The 8,707-nt window shown below is 59.3% G+C and overlaps 1 protein-coding gene across 6 annotated transcripts in view; it reads right to left on the reverse strand.

The window, feature by feature from the left end:
• LOC121289994 (zinc finger MIZ domain-containing protein 1-like) overlaps window positions 1-7,586 on the reverse strand; it is a 139,848-nt gene extending 132,262 nt beyond the window's left edge. For 4 of the 6 annotated variants that reach the window (XM_041210100.1, XM_041210096.1, XM_041210097.1 and 1 more), the window contains exon 1: window positions 6,972-7,054. The gene's annotated coding sequence lies outside the window, so the exon portion shown is untranslated. Of the gene's footprint in view, window positions 1-6,971; window positions 7,055-7,486 lie in introns of those variants that run through there. The other 2 variants (XM_041210093.1, XM_041210098.1) reach the window with 2 other exon arrangements.
• Window positions 7,587-8,707: the final 1,121 nt, after the last annotated feature.

The raw sequence follows: 8,707 nt of genomic DNA on the forward strand, positions 1-8,707 counted from the left end.
ACAGCTCTGAAATGTCAGAGAAACCATATTCTGGCAGTGGAGTAGCCGATCAAGATCATGGGTCTGCAGAGCTTCCCAATATTAGCCACCCACAAGACTTTGCCTCCAACTGTCCGAAACAAGTCTTCAATGTTGTTGTGTTTGTTGAACAATGTTATTGCCAATGGTGCCAAGCATGAGCCAACTTTGTTGAGAATCCAACCGTTGTCTTTTGAAGTTACTTCCCTGCAGCCCCCAACCCCACCCCAGGCAAAGGTCATAGCCACTGGTTTTTCTACATAGGATTCGATCAGATATCCAACACAGAATCAGGCCATTCAGCCCAACCAGTCCATTCTGGTGTTGAGCCCCACTCACGCTGCCTCCCATCTTTTCTCATCTAAATCTACCATCCTAACCCTCTACTCCCTTCTCCCTCGTATATTTCCCCTTAAATACATCGATACTATTCACTTCAACCACTCCCTGTGGTAGCGAGTTCCACATTCTCACCACTCTCTGGGTGAAGAAGTTTCTCCTGAATTCCCTACTGGATTTCTTGGTGACGATCTTATATTGACGACCTCTAGTTCTGCTCTTCCCCACAAGAGGAAACATTCTCTCTGTGTCCACTCAATCAAAACCTTTCAGAGTTTTAAAGACCTCGATTAGGTCACCCCCTCAGCTGCTGTTTTTCAAGAGAGAAGAGACCCAGCCTGTCAATCCTTTCCTGATATGTAACCCCACACATTCCTGGGATCATCCTTGTGAATCTTCCCTGCACCCTCTCCAGTGCCGCTATATCCTTTATGGTGACCAGAACTGCACACAGTGCTCCAAATGTGATCTAACTATACTCAAAACTACACAAACACAGGATATTTCTGTGTTGATCTCAATTGTTTATTTGGGGAGATGCAGTCTGTTGCTTACATTCAAGTTTATATTCTAACTGACCGCTTTAGTGCTACAGTAAACTCAGGGAGTCCAAGTTGCTATGGCAACACACACACACACACACACACACACACACACATACTTTTACATGCATGTTGCAGTCTGGAGCTGTGGATAGTGATGGTAGAGGCTCCAGTGTTCTTTCCATCACATGGCTGACCAGGAATCTCTCCCACTCTTACCGCCTCCCATTGGAGTGTGTTGGGAAGGAATTGCAGGTTGGTACCCAACCTGTTTGGCCGCGTTTTGAACACACCCCTCCTTGGCCATCAAGTCCGGGGTGGGAGTCAAACCCAGAGCTTCCAGCTCAGAGGCAGGGACACTACCCACTGTGCCACAAGACCCCAACCTACCCCCTTACCGTTTGGTCCACCTCCTTCTCTCCATTCAGGCAGCTGCCACTTGGGTTCTGAATCGGGACAGACCCTGGTGCAATAAACAATCCATTTCCCTCACACACACACACACACACACACACACACACAAAAAGTGTGGCCCACACACAGTGTTCCAAAAACAGGTTATGCCCACTCTCAGTGTTGTTGTCATCTCAGGTGCCCCCTGAGGAGAGGGCAAGGAGATGTCATGCCACTGCCCCTACAGACTCCCTTGGCATTAGCAGGCTGGCGGGGAGTTGGGGGAGTGGAGGGGGGAGGGGTGGTGGGGTAATTCTCCTGTCAAATTCTCCTCTCCCCTGATCACTAGAAGGGGTTTCGGGGCAGTGTCATGTTTCCTGTTGTGCCTCCCTCCTTTTCAATGATTTGTTACCCTCGGCAGACATGGGAGGGGAGTGGTGGTGGGGCGGGGGGGGGGTGTAACTGGGGGTTGAAACTTGCAATGTTGGGAGGGGGGGTAACTGGGGGTTGAAACTTGCAATGTTGGGAGGGGGTAACTGGGGGCTGAAACTTGCAATGGTTGGGGGGGGTTAGGTTTTGGGTGGGTGGTGGGGGGGGTGGTTAGGTTTTGGGTGGGTGGTGGGGGGGGGTTAGGTTTTGGGTGGGTGGTGGGGGGGGGGTTAGGTTTTGGGTGGGTGGTGGGGGGGGGGTTAGGTTTTGGGTGGGTGGTGGGGGGGGGGTTAGGTTTTGGGTGGGTGGTGGGGGGGGGTTAGGTTTTGGGTGGGTGGTGGGGGGGGGGTTAGGTTTTGGGTGGGTGGGGTGGGGGGGGGTTAGGTTTTGGGTGGGTGGTGGGGGGGGGTTAGGTTTTGGGTGGGTGGTGGGGGGGGGGTTAGGTTTTGGGTGGGTGGGGGGGGGGGTTAGGTTTTGGGTGGGTGGGGTGGGGGGGGGTTAGGTTTTGGGTGGGTGGTGGGGGGGGGGTTTGGTTTTTGGGTGGGTGGGGGGGGGGGTTAGTTTTGGGTGGGTGGTGGGGGGGGGGTTAGGTTTTGGGTGGGTGGGGTGGGGGGGGGTTAGGTTTTGGGTGGGTGGGGGGGGGGGGTTAGGTTTTGGGTGGGTGGTGGGGGGGGTGTTAGGTTTTGGGTGGGTGGTGGGGGGGGTGGTTAGGTTTTGGGTGGGTGGTGGGGGGGGGGTTAGGTTTTGGGTGGGTGGGTGGGGGGGGGGGTTAGGTTTTGGGTGGGTGGTGGGGGGGGGGGTTAGGTTTTGGGTGGGTGGGGGTGGGGGGGGGGGTTAGGTTTTGGGTGGGTGGTGGGGGGGGGGTTAGGTTTTGGGTGGGTGGGGTGGGGGGGGTTAGGTTTTGGGTGGGTGGTGGGGGGGGGGGTTAGGTTTTGGGTGGGTGGTGGGGGGGGGGTTAGGTTTTGGGTGGGTGGTGGGGGGGGGGGTTAGGTTTTGGGTGGGTGGTGGGGGGGGGGTTAGGTTTTTGGGTGGGTGGGTGGGGGGGGGGTTAGGTTTTGGGTGGGTGGTGGGGGGGGGTTAGGTTTTGGGTGGGTGGTGGGGGGGGGGGTTAGGTTTTGGGTGGGTGGTGGGGGGGGGGGGGTTAGGTTTTTGGGTGGGTGGGGTGGGGGGGGGTTAGGTTTTGGGTGGGTGGTGGGGGGGGGGTTAGGTTTTGGGTGGGTGGTGGGGGGGGTTAGGTTTGGGTGGGTGGTGGGGGGGGGGGTTAGGTTTTGGGTGGGTGGGTGGTGGGGGGGGGGTTAGGTTTTGGGTGGGTGGGGGGGGGGGTTAGGTTTTGGGTGGGTGGTGGGGGGGGGGGTTAGGTTTTGGGTGGGTGGTGGGGGGGGGTTAGGTTTGGGTGGGTGGGTGGGGGGGGGGGTTAGGTTTTGGGTGGGTGGTGGGGGGGGGTTAGGTTTTGGGTGGGTGGGTGGGTGGGGGGGGGGGGTTAGGTTTTGGGTGGGGTGGTGGGGGGGGGGGGTTAGGTTTGGGGGGTGGGGGGGTGGGGGGGGGGGGGGGGGGGGGGGGGGGGGTGGGGGGGGGTAGGTTTTGGTGGTGGGGGGGGTGGGGGGGGGGGGTTAGGTTTTGGGGTGGGTGGGGGGGGGGGTTAGGTTTGGGGGGGTGTTGGGGGGGGGGGGGGTTTGGGGGGGGGTGGGGTGGGGGGGGGGGGTTAGGGGGGGGGGGGGGGGGGGGGGGGGGGGGTTAGTTTTGGGTGGGTGGTGGGGGGGGGGGGGTAGGTTTGGGGGGGTGGGGTGGGGTGGGGGGGGTGGGGGGTTAGGTTTTGGGTGGGTGGGTGGTGGGGGGGGGGGGGGGGTTTTGGGTGGGTGGGTGGGGGGGGGGGGTTTGGTTTTGGGTGGGGGGGTGGGGGGGGGTGGGTTAGGTTTTGGGTGGTGGTGGGTGGGGGGGGGGGTTAGGTTTTGGGGTGGGTGGGTGGGGGGGGGGTTGGGTTTTGGGTGGGGGGGTGGGGGGGGGGGGGTTTGGGTGGGGGGGGGGGTTAGGTTTTGGTGGGTGGTGGGGGGTTAGGTTTTGGGTGGGTGGGTGGGGTGGGGGGGGGGGGGGGGTTGGTGTGGGGGGGGTGGGGGGGGGTTAGGTTTTGGGTGGGTGGGGGGGGGGGTTAGGTTTTGGGTGGGTGGGGGGGGGGGGGGGGTTAGTTTTGGGTGGGTGGGGTGGGGGGGGGGGGGGGTTAGGTTTTGGGTGGGGGGGTGGGGGGGGGGGTTAGGTTTGGGTGGGTGGGGTGGGGGGGGGGGGTTAGGTTTTGGGTGGGTGGGTGGGGGGGGGGTTAGGTTTTGGGGTGGGGGTGGGGGGGGGGGTTAGGTTTTGGGTGGGTGGGTGGGGGGGGGGGTTAGGTTTTGGGTGGGTGGTGGGGGGGGGGTTAGGTTTTGGGTGGGTGGGTGGTGGGGGGGGTTAGGTTTTGGGTGGGTGGGGTGGGCGGGGGGGGGTTAGGTTTTGGGTGGGTGGGGGGGGGGGGTTAGGTTTTGGGTGGGTAGGGGTGGGGGGGGGGGTTAGGTTTTGGGTGGGTGGGGTGGGGGGGGGGGTTAGGTTTTGGGTGGGTGGGTGGGGGGGGGGGTTAGGTTTTGGGTGGGTGGTGGGGGGGGGGTTAGGTTTTGGGTGGGTGGGGGGGGGGGGTTAGGTTTTGGGTGGGTGGTGGTGGGGGGTTAGGTTTTGGGGTGGGGTGGGGGGTGGTTAGGTTTTGGGTGGGAGTGGGGGGGGTTAGGTTTTGGGTGGGTGGGTGGGGGGGGGTTAGGTTTTGGGTGGGTGGGTGGGGGGGGGTTAGGTTTTGGGTGGGTGGGGTGGGGGGGGGGGTTAGGTTTTGGGTGGGTGGGAGGTGGGGGGTGGTTAGGTTTTGGGTGGGTGGGGGGGGTTAGGTTTTGGCGTGGGTGGGTGGGGGGGGGTAGGTTTTGGGTGGGTGGTGGGGGGGGTTAGGTTTTGGGTGGGTGGGTGGGGGGGGGGGTTAGGTTTTGGGTGGGTGGGGGGGGGGGTGGTTACAGTGCATTAGTCTGGCTGCTTGCACCACTCACTGGGATTGAACATCGCGCCCGCCTGGGAAACACATTCAATTCGATTCGATTGTTGCAGGGGCTTCGCGTTCTGGTTCCAAACTGCAGCTGCCAATTCGCACTCCTGAGCCCTCCGATGCAAAGGGAAACCCAGTTTTTTTTAGATATCGTTTGCCCCCTGCAACCCCTCAACACCCCTCTCAACAACACCCCCCCCCCACCCCACCCCATCTCCCCCACCCCCACCACCCGGACGCTCTTTCTAACATCGGAATGAAGCCGCCAAAACAAAACAGTTTAAATCGCACAAGCCGAACGGCTTCCCCCAAATCTCGGCGCCCCCACCCCCCAACCGGGTAAAAGGTGACCCACGGGCTCCCACCCTGAGATCCCAACCCCCACCCCCCCCCCCCCCCCACCCACACACACACCCACACACCCACCCACCCACAGGTTCCTGTGACCAGGACCCTCTGTTCCTGGGGACCAGCCAATAATGTACTTTGGCTCTTTTTGTGTGTGTGTGTGTCCCAGTCTTGGAAAGGGTGTTCGCAGCCGCCCCCCCCCCCTCCCTTTACCCCAAACCACCCCCCTCCCCCATACCCCAAACCACCCCCCTCCCCCATACCCCAAACCACCCCCCTCCCCCATACCCCAAACCACCCCCCCATAATACCCCAAACCACCCCCCTCCCCCATACCCTAAACCACCCCCCTCCCCCATACCCCAAACCACCCCCCCATAATACCCAAACCACCCCCCTCCCCCATACCCTAAACCACCCCCCTCCCCCATACCCTAAACCACCCCCCTCCCCCATACCCCAAACCACCCCCCCATAATACCCCAAACCACCCCCCTCACATACCCCAAACCACCCCCCTCCCCCCATACCCCAAACCACCCCCCCTCACATACCCCAAACCCACCCCCCTCCCCCATACCCTAAACCACCCCCCTCCCCCCATACCCTAAACCACCCCCCTCCCCATACCCCAACCACCCCCCCCATAATACCCCAAACCACCCCCCTCCCCCATACCCTAAACCACCCCCCTCCCCCATACCCCAAACCACCCCCCCATAATACCCCAAACCACCCCCCTCACATACCCCAAACCACCCCCTCCCCCATACCCCAAACCACCCCCCCCATAATACCCCAAACCACCCCCCCATAATACCCCAAACCACCCCCCCATAATACCCCAAACCACCCCCCCATAATACCCCAAACCACCCCCCATAATACCCCAAACCACCCCCCTCACATACCCTAAACCACCCCCTCCCCCATACCCCAAACCACCCCCCCATAATACCCCAAACCACCCCCCCATAATACCCCAAACCCACCCCCCCATAATACCCCAAACCACCCCCCTCACATACCCTAAACCACCCCCTCCCCCATACCCCAAACCACCCCCCTCCCCCATACCCCAAACCACCCCCCCATAATACCCCAAACCACCCCCCCATAATACCCCAAACCACCCCCCCATAATACCCCAAACCACCCCCCATACCCCAAACCACCCCCCCATAATACCCCAAACCACCCCCCCATAATACCCCAAACCACCCCCCCATAATACCCCAAACCACCCCCCCATACCCCAAACCACCCCCTCCCCCATACCCTAAACCACCCCCATACCCCAAACCACCCCCCTCCCCCATAACCCAAACCACCCCCCATACCCCAAACCACCCCCTCCCCCATACCCTAAACCACCCCCCATACCCCAAACCACCCCCCTCCCCCATACCCCAAACCACCCCCCTCCCCCATACCCTAAACCACCCCCTCCCCCCCATACCCCATACCCTAAACCACCCCCCCATACCCCAAACCACCCCCCTCCCTTTACCCCAAATCACCCCCTCCCTTTACCCCAAACCACCCTCTCCCCCATACCCCAAACCACCCCCCTCCCCCATACCCCAAACCACCCCCCTCCCCCATACCCCAAACCACCCCCCTCCCCCATACCCCAAACCACCCCCCTCCCCCATACCCCAAACCACCCCCCTCCCTTTACCCCAAACCACCCCCCTCCCCCATACCCCAAACCACCCCCTCCCACACCCCCCCAATCCATGCACCACTGCTCCCCTCACTCAGTAAACCCCTGAAAAAATAAGGAAGGATGGAGCTTGAAGGGGCTGCTGCAGCCCCCCCCACCCCTCCACCTCCACCTCCTCCTTCTCACTTACCCAGCGAGAGCCCCTCTTCTCCCTGGCTGCCTTCCCTTTGTCGATCCTCTTCAGGCCGTCTTCACCCCCCACCCCTCCCCTCCCCTCCCTCAGCCAGGGACAGGAACCTGCCCCAACATCTCCATTTTCCTTTCTGCTCCAGCCACACAACAAAGACCACCAGGGTTGACCGTCCCTCTCTGGATCCAGCAGCAGAACTCTCCGTCAGTCTCTGTCTCTCTGTCTGTGTGTGTGTGTGTCTCCCCAGCTTATTGCACAATACATATTAATGATTCATTATCCACCACCCCCCCCCCCCCCTCCTTTAGCTTCTAGACAGAAGCAGCTAAGTGCAGATTCAGCCAGCTGATCACTTGGGGGAGGTGGTGTTAGACAGACAGAGACAGAGAGAGAGAGAGAGAGGAGAAAACCTTCACTTCATTCCTTTCTGGCTCTGCAATGCCAACCCTCCTTGAGGACACGGGCCTTTTTTATTTGGTTTTCTTTTTTTTGCAATCGCCTCGACCTTGACTGACCTTTCCCTCCCCGGGCAGCCGATGCTTGGTTGCAGTCTGTCAGCAAGAAGTGAAAGGCATCCTGAGTTCAAGCTCCTCGGTGATCTTGTCTGTGTTCCAGTAATCCACTGCTTGCTTTCTCTCTCTCTCTCTCTCTCTTTCTCTCTCTCCTTTTTAAATCCCCCCCAATGCATTGCTGAGACACTTAAGTCAAGGGAAAGGAATGGGCTGGTTCATTCTTCAGACTCTGGGCAGGGGAGGCCACTTCTGACACAATAACCACCCCTGGATCAGTGCCAAAGGGTTTTCCTTCATATTTTTTTTTCCCAGAGAAGGCACACCACTCTCGATGAATCCCTTTGCTAAAACTCGGGTCTCAGCAAAGGGGAGAGCAAACACATCTAAAGCATTTTATAAATCTTAAAACTTACAGACAGGGTGGAAATCGCCTTCTCCCACCAACCCCCCCCCCCAACCCTTCCTCTTCCTCCTGGTGTTCTTTCTTCACCGCTCCCCACCCGCCTCCCCCCCAACATTCCCCAAAAAGACGTTATGCCAATCAGGATCAGAGCAAATGGAGTATGCATCCCAGCTCCCAGGGCAGGGCTGATAAGTGGGGGGTGGGGGGGGGCTAACAAAATTGGAACGAGCCATGGTCCTCCTAGACAAAGCGTGGGTCCTTCGGCGTGCAATGAAACCGGGATCAAATCGTGTGTGGCCACTGCTGGTCACCACACTTTGGGGATGATGCGAGGGTCCTGGGTTGATCCTGGGTATGGAGGGATTTTCTTATGAGGAGAGGTTGAGTAGGTTAAGCTTGTGCTCATTGGAGTTTAGAAGAATGAGAGGCGACCTTATTGAAACAGATAAGATTCTTAGGGGGCTTGACAGGGGTAGGCGCTGGGAGGTTATTTCCCCCTGTGGGAGAGTCTAGGACCAGAAGGCATAATCTCAGAGTAAGGGGGGCCCATTTAAAACAGAAATGCAGAGGAATTTCTTCTCTCAGAGGGTAGTCAGTCTGTGGAATTCTTTACCACAGAGGGCAGTAGAGGCTGGGTCATTAAGTATATTCAAGGCTGAGATAGACAGATTTTTAATCAGTAAGGGAATCGAGGGGTATGGGGAAAAGGCAGGAAAGTGGAGTTGAGGATTATCAGATCAGCCATGATCACATTGAAAGGCGGAGCAGACTCGATGGGCCGAGTGGACTACTTCTGCTCCTATGTCTTATGGTCTTATCTA

The sequence above is a fragment of the Carcharodon carcharias genome, chromosome 17 (genome assembly GCF_017639515.1).
Source record: "Carcharodon carcharias isolate sCarCar2 chromosome 17, sCarCar2.pri, whole genome shotgun sequence".
NCBI lineage: Eukaryota > Metazoa > Chordata > Chondrichthyes > Lamniformes > Lamnidae > Carcharodon > Carcharodon carcharias.